Source organism: Canis lupus (assembly GCF_048164855.1).
Source record: "Canis lupus baileyi chromosome 16 unlocalized genomic scaffold, mCanLup2.hap1 SUPER_16_unloc_13, whole genome shotgun sequence".
Classification (NCBI taxonomy): Eukaryota; Metazoa; Chordata; class Mammalia; order Carnivora; family Canidae; genus Canis; species Canis lupus.
The window spans coordinates 138,592-146,649 of NW_027326428.1; positions in this window are offsets into that span (position 1 = coordinate 138,592).

Here is an 8,058-nt window from a genome sequence, read left to right on the forward strand (position 1 = left end):
AGATCAAAGACCAATTTTTGAACTGTGGAGGACAGATGTCCTTTTAATGTAACATGAATATTTGAGAGGTACAATGTAGGGAGGGTGGAGTTGGGGGATATATCAAGTTGTGGGTGGTGTGGGAAATCCAGCAATGGTAGAGGAAGGCAATTCGTGGAGATGAGGGTGACAGGGACCCACCAGGGGGGGCATCTATGCTAGGAAGACCCAATAAGGCCAGTCATCTGGCTTCCCAGGCAAATCAATGCCCTGGGAAACAAAGATTTGGAAATACAAAGCAATGATGGGGAGGAGGCAGCCTTAGGCTGATGGAACCTGGTGACACTGGTTTCCAGCACCATGGGAAAGAGGAAGAAAGTAGAAGGAAAATGGGTCAGAACTAAGTAACAGGGCAGGGATCCAGTCACCAGAACTGGTCCCCTAGGATCAGAGAAGAGTCCCAAGGCTCTTGGCACATAGGTTATTGGGCTGCTGGCCTTTAAAATCCTTCCTTATAAAACTTAACTTTGGGGAGTGCCCAGAGCAGAGTTTGGTTTGTAGGAAGTAATTAAGCTACATCAGATTTGAAGATTAGATGGACAACGTGGAGATCCAGGCAAGTCATAACATGATCTACACATCTGGTGTCTTAAACAAAGCAGAGTATAAATGTAGTTTGATGTGACTCAGTCTGGGTGCACCAGTGGTGACTCTTAGTCATTTCTACATTATTTTTTTAGTTGCGTCAGGCATTTCTTATCCACCATGTCACATCCTCACAACGCTGCTGTCCCCAGAGTCCTTGGCCACTTGTTTTCCCCAGCTGCTGCAGCAGTTGGCTTCATAAGGGCACAACCCAACAGTGTTCTGCTTCCTGCCCCTGCTGTGCATTACTGGCTTGCTCCTCTGGGCTTTCCCCCAAAGCCTGTGAGGTGTGAGATGCTGAACTGGCATCACGTTACATATAACCTGAAAGTGTGGGGGAGTTCAAGTCCTATGAAGTGAACTTTAGTCAAAGAGAAATGGAAGCTAGCTGATAAACCCTTCCTTCTCCTGCTGAGACACACTAGGTTATGTGTCTCAACAGTTGATTGTGTGGAATGGAACAATTGTCCTTGTTTTCAAACAGTGGCCAATTCAGTGGCCTGCCTTTTTTGCCATACTCCCCCTTTGCCTCTTTCTACTTCATGGGATTGCACTTTTAATAAAGTACATAAGCTTTTGCCCCAGGCTTTGCCAAGGTACAACCAGTTTCCAAATTGTGCTGGGGTCAGTGGCTTATAGGTCAGTAGCTGCATAACCCAATATTAGCCAAGAGCCACATGTGGCTATAGAGCACTTGAAATGTGGCTGGTCCTAATTAAAATGTGATATAAGTGTGAAACACACACTCAGATTTTGAAAATATACAAAAAAGAGAAAATATCTCAATAATTTTGTAATATTTATTACCTAAAGAAATGATAATATTTTTGATGTATGGAGTTAAATAAAATGTACTGCTAACACTAATTTCATCTAGTTCTTTTAACATTTTTAAGTCTGGCTATAATATTTCCATTGGACAGCACTTGCCTAGAGTTTGTGGAATCCAATCCTTATCCCATTAGAAAGTTTAGAACCATACCTGGTAGTTTCCCATCTCCTTTTGTTTTTTTGGGACTTCTCTTGTTTTCTATAATTTCTTTAAAAGCTATTAATCAGGGGGACGCCTGGGTGGTTCAGTGGTTGAGCATCTCCCTTTGGCTCAGATCATCCCAGGGTGTGATCCTGGGGCCCCAAGATCGAGTCCCACATCGGGCTCCCTGTGAGAAGCCTGCTTCTCCTTCTCCCTCTGCCTGTGTCTCTGCCTTTCTCTCTGTGTCTCTCATGAGTAAATAAATAAAATCTTAAAACAAAAGTTATTAATCAGGGATGTAGTCAATAAGTGGTATTTCCACACCAAGGGAATATTTTTATAGGGGCCAAAAGAAGCAATAGCTTGTGTATTTCATCTATTCAACTATCAAAATGGCCATCGTATTTGTTAATGCATAATTCTGCAGGACGTTATGTTTGTAATTTAAACTATAAACAAACAGGGTCCTAATTTGATGCCTTACCAGGCATATTAGCATAAGTGCAATAGGTGTTGAAAAGGCTCTTTTGGTATATTTTATTATATGTATTTTCTGTGCTATAATTGAGTATCATGAGTATAGTGCCTAAGGATTAACTTTTGTGCTTTTTAAAAATTTTTTTTTGTTCGCTGCTATCATCAATTACATGTTATGATTTGGCAAGCTAAATTAAATTTGTTGCAGGATTTGGCCCTGCTCCTTTCTCTGGAATTTCCTTGTGGCTTTCTTGCCCAGGGAGGGTATTTCATCATCAAATTGTCTTATTAAGCTCTCATGCACATGACATTGGCTACGCACTAGATACAGTACCAGTCAAATAGCCATGGATTCCACTCTGTTCTATAAAAAGACAAGGTTCTGGCTTGAAGTCACATTCCTTCTCTTGAAATTTAGTTCTGGTTGGATTGAAATATTGTTAAAGAATAGTTTGGTGTGAAGTTGCTTGAGGGATAAGAGTTGAGTGAGTTCATACTTAAAAGGAATGTGACTTGATTGGGAGGGAGAAGAGGGGGGATAAGGAGTCAGCTTCAAGCTGAGCAGGGAATGGAGGGAACAGGTTTTGAAGATTCAAAAGAAGCAGTGGTTTTAAGACAACAAATCAAATTCACTTGCCATAACATCCTACCTAAGCATAGGCTTTTCAGTTTTAGTGTAAGTCAACATGATAGCAGACTATGTTCTTTTTATCTTTGGTGGTTAATTTCTCTTAAAAAAAAACACCAGGAAACCTACTATTCAAGATTTTGAAATATTGATTTCGAGTGTTGAATTTATTCCAACACGATTCTAAAGACAACCTACAATATTCTCCTGGCAGACTCAGTGTTTGAGTTGATCCTGACAGCCAGGTTGAGAGATGAGTTTCACATGCTGCAGGTTTATTAATTTCCCTTATTTTCTAGCCTCTAAATTATGTTTTCATTGAAATTTTTTTCTTTTTTTTTCTCAAATACAAGAAACTGAAAGTAGAGAACCAATTCTATCAAAAGCTTCATTTTGAGAAGAATTAATGAAAAGTTGATTAAAGATGACGTGTAACTGAATTGCTAAATTAGTTTTCATTCAAAACCACAAACAAGCAGAGCATTGGGACAATCTCAGTAAATCAAGAATTCCAAACTATAGTCCCTAACCTGTTTTGCAGTCTTCCAGGGAGGTTAGAGTTACAAGTAGTACAGTAATAGAAAGGTAAAGCTTGTGTTGCATTCACAGCCCATGAGGATCTTTATCTACCCTGGAGAAGTTCACCTGCAAAGTAGACTTAAGCCCTTACCACAGTCTTGTTCAGTCTGGTTTTGTTACATTAAATAAACATCTTTTAAAAATTACACTATTAACAGCTTTCACTGCGCATAAAATTAAGGTTACTCTGTTAACATTTTATAACCCAGAGAGGTAGGTTATCACAGACAGAAAATGTGAAAGAAAATGAACTATAGCTTAGATTTTTTTTTTTTGTCAATCAACTTAAAGTATAATATTAACAGCAAACATCATCATAATAGTCACTTTTGAAATTATAAAGAATTACAGGGATGATATTCACGCTAGGCTTGAAATAGAAGACTTGGCTGACCTGGGAATGGTAAACAGCGGGAAGGTTGTGGCTTTGGTGTGTGGCCAGCAGGGCTGTATTTTATTCACTGTTATCCTCCAACCCCAGATATAGCTCTGTTACATAGTAAGCCCTTGTAAATGTTTGTAGACTGAACAAACGATGGTAAGCTAGGGGTTGTCATTGACATTGCCAGCTCAGCCGGGCAAGTTCTAGATGTGATATCCAGATAAGAGCCAGGGACAGGACCAGGTGGAAGCCAAACAGGTAATAGGAGAAAGTAGTACAGGGAGACATTGCTTAGGATTTCTGGTGCGTTCTTACCTTGAGGGTTACACAGGAGCTTTTCTTTTCTTTTTTTAAATAAAGAGTTATTTATTTGAGAGCGAGAGCGAGAGAGAGAGAATGAACAAGGGGAATGGCAGAGGGAGAGAGAGAATCTCAAAGCAGATACCCCACTGAGCTTGGAGTCTGACATGGGACTCTATCCCAGGACCCTGAGATCATAATCTGAGCCGAAACCTGAGTTAAGAGTCGGATGCTTAACTGACTGAACCACCCGAGTGCCACACTTGTGTTTTTCTGAGAGGCACCTCTGAAGGAGAGGTGGACCTGGATATAGGATGAAAGTGAGTAAGTTGAGTCACAACTGTGTTCATGGTAAGTGGAAGCACATTTTTAAGGACTGCAAAAGGAACCTGAGAAGAATTAAATATAAAGCTATTGAAAACTGAAAAAAAAGCTAAACTCACTTAGAAAGGACACATTTAATACTAGTTTTTTAAAAAGAAAATGAAGCATAAGTTAATAATTGTATCTGCAGTAGGTATAGCATTTTCCTTTTAAACATAAAATGACGTTTGAGCTATCACACTTAGTGTAACTTGCTAATGATAAGGGTGTGGTGGGAGGGCCGAGAAGAGGAAACTGAATATCTCGTGTGCTAGGCCTTATGATAAAGTCTTTGCATGTGTCGACCCCTGTGACCCTCACAATATATTACTAACACTTGAGAAGTTGACAATGCCTCATAGGGAACATGTAAGAAAGCTTTTCTACCCCCTTGTAATAATTCCATATATAATACATGCTTATTATAAGTTTCAAACACCAAAGAAGGTAGACAGGATAAATTATCTTCACTCCTCACACTTTCCATGATCTCACTTTCTTTCATGTATGTAATTGCCATTAACAATTTGATGTGTGGCCCAATTTTTTTTATTTGCACATATGCATATGACTTTTTAAATATGAAGATAATTGTAGAGGAGCACGAAATCATTGAACATATATAAAATGATTTAATTTTTAAAAAATGACTTTCACCCAAGTGTGATTATTTTAAACTTCTCTTTCCTGTTGGGTGGTATACAGGCTCCTTAAAGAAATTTCAGTCCTTTTTCATACCTTTCCTGTTACTTTCAGTTAGTAGAATGATTTCAATATTGATGATTCTATATTTTTTAAAGACTTTAGTCTTAAATGCAATTCAGAGAGAATTTCCTCACCGGAACCCCGGTGAAGGCCAGATCTATATGGGCTCCAGCTGTAGGTGTGTGGGGATGGGGATAGGGAAATTGCCTGTGGCCTTTTCTTAGTTGGCTGTATCTGCTATTCTAGTCTTTATGAGCTCAATGAAGGCATTAAGTATCAATATGCTCCTTGCAAGAGAGGCTTGCTTCCATTCAGCATTGGTGGGTGTCAGTAGTCCTTTGTCCTATTTGGATATCTCTTCCAGCCAAGGATGGCATCCTTTCTCATTCTTTAATAGGGCACATCTCTGTCCCCATGCAATACTCAACTATGGCGGTTCTAAGAAGAGTTCTTCCAGTCTCAACTGCTTGCCAAAACTATCTCTAAGGCTGACAGACACATGTGGGATCCCCTCTTCCATCTCTATCAGAAATCAAGAACTTGATGGGGATGGGAGCAGTTCTGATTTTCTTTCTACCTGGTGCTCTCTGCCCCTGGCCACTTGCCATCTCTCTCCAGTTCTCTTTTATGCTGGGAGCACGGAGCAGATCATTAGGTCTGCTGGCCAGCCAGATAGGCAGATAAGGAATGAAATGCCAAACTTTTCTCCTTGCAGTCACCCTCAATCTTTACAAGTAATTCTCCTGGAGCCTTACTAGAAATTGTCTACCTTGTTGTGGAGAAGGGGAAGCAATGTTCTCTCTCTCTCTCTCTCTCTCTCTCTCTCTCTCTCTCTCTCTCTCTCTCTCTCTCTCAATGGGAGGTGAGGGAATATGCTCTTTTCATGAACTGCTATTCTAAGCCTGGTGACCTTATCCCCTCTCAGTTCTCTTTTTATGTAGACTGGAAGAGGGTCATGTGGTGGTGGTGGGTGGTGGTAGGACTTGTTGTACATTTTTGTTTCTCCCTGTAAGGTCTGTGGGAGGGAGGGTGACCCCAGTTTTGGCTGCTCTGGGCACATAAAACATGAAGTGCTTAGTGCCTTCTATTTTCAGCCCTGACCCTTAGGCGCAATTTTGCACTGTGAGAAAAATCCAAGTTGACATCTTGTTTCATATCCTTATATATATACTAAGACCTTGCTCCCTGTGTTGGTTCTGTATTTGTCCCTCGGCCCACAATCTGTTCTCCACCTTTAGCTGTCCTGCAGTATGCCCTGGAAAGCTGACTTTTTTTTTTTTTTTTAAGATTTATTTATTTGAGAGAGAGAGAGAGAGAGAGAGAGAGAGAGAGAACAAGCTGGGGGGAGGGGCAGAGGGAGAGGGAAAAGCAGGCTCCCTGCTGAGCAGAGAGTCTGACCCGGGGCTCCAACCCAGGACCCTGAAATCACAACCTGTGCTGAACACTTAACCAACTGAGCCACCCAGGTGCCCTGAAAACCAACTTCTATTGATTACATTACTTTGGCTCCCTTGTCCTCTTACTTCTGGTTGGTTTTGGCTAAAAGAAACACTGGTAAGAGATTGGAGACTGGTAAAGAAGGAAGTTGTAATATTTATAACCTTGGCCCTCTCTCCCAACACATTTCTCTGTGGCTGAAGTGCCTGCCTAGATGCCATTCTTTCTTAGCCCTCTTGCTCCTTTGGCTCAAGGCTGGTAAAGTTTCCCACTTTTGCTCATACCAGAGTGTATTACCATCCTGTGCTGCTTCCCTTAACCCTTTCTTGTTCCTTGAACCCTGTCAACACCTCTGAAAAGAGCCCCTTCATTAAAAAAAAAAAATTAGTTAAGGAAAGACTGAGTGGCTCAGCAGTTGAGCATCTGCCTTAGGCTCAGGTCATGATCCCTGGGTTCTGGGATCAAGTCCCACACTGGACTCCCTGCATGGAGCCTGCTTCTCCCTCTGCCTGTGTCTCTGCCTCTCTCTCTGTGTCTCTCATGAATATATAAATAAAATATTTAAAAAAAATTTTTTTAGTTAAATCTTTTGAGTGGACCATCTGTTTCCTGTTGTGACCATGACAACATGGTCCCCTTTTCATTAACAGAATGTTCTGAGGTCTACCATTTCATTAAAAATATATTTATTAAAATGAAAAAATGGTCACATAATCTAATCACATGGATACATCAGTCATACTCAGATTGAGGATATTCTACAAAAGAGCTGGCTTATTCTTTTTAAATATGTCAAAGTTGTGAAAGATAAAGGAAGACCAAAGAACTATTCCAGATTAAAGGAGACTCAAAATACCTGACAAGTAAATGCAATACCTGGCCTTGAACCGAAAAGAATTAGGATTTTTAAATTTTGCTGTAAACAACCAGTGTGTGTGTGTGTGTGTGTGTGTGTGTGTGTGTGTGTAGGAGGAGGGGGCGTGAGGAGGAGGGAGGGAGGATAAAACAATTGTGATAAAATGTTGACATTTGGGGAATTCATTCTACTGTTTTTATAACTTTTCTGTAAGTCTGAAATTATTTCAGGATGCAATGCATGTGCAGTGTACATGACTGCTGCCTTGCTGTGGGTCATTTATGTAGGTTGTCTCCCATTTTTCTGCTGGACAAGCAGTCCTGCAGTGAACACCCTTGTACACGTACCTCTCTTTACGTGTGCCAATATTTCTGTTGAACAGAGTTTAAGAAATAGAGCTGTTGAATCAAAGGTCATACGCATTATACATTTTGGCAGATTTTGCTGAGTTGTGAAGACTGTTTAGTAAACACCTACAATCTGTTTTACATTATAGCAAAAATATGAGAGAGCTTTTATGAAAAAGTTAGATTTTAACCTGCATAAATCATTCCTTCAAACTGATCAAATTTAAGTCACTAGGGTTGTTATTTGCATATATATGAACTGTTCCCTGCCTCCCCAGCCCCCCCAGATTTCAATGCCTTGCTATCTGCATCCCTCCTTTGCCCTGGAGTTTGTGACTCACATCTTCTTTTGATCGTCTTTTTCAACTCCATTTACTTAGGAGGGGT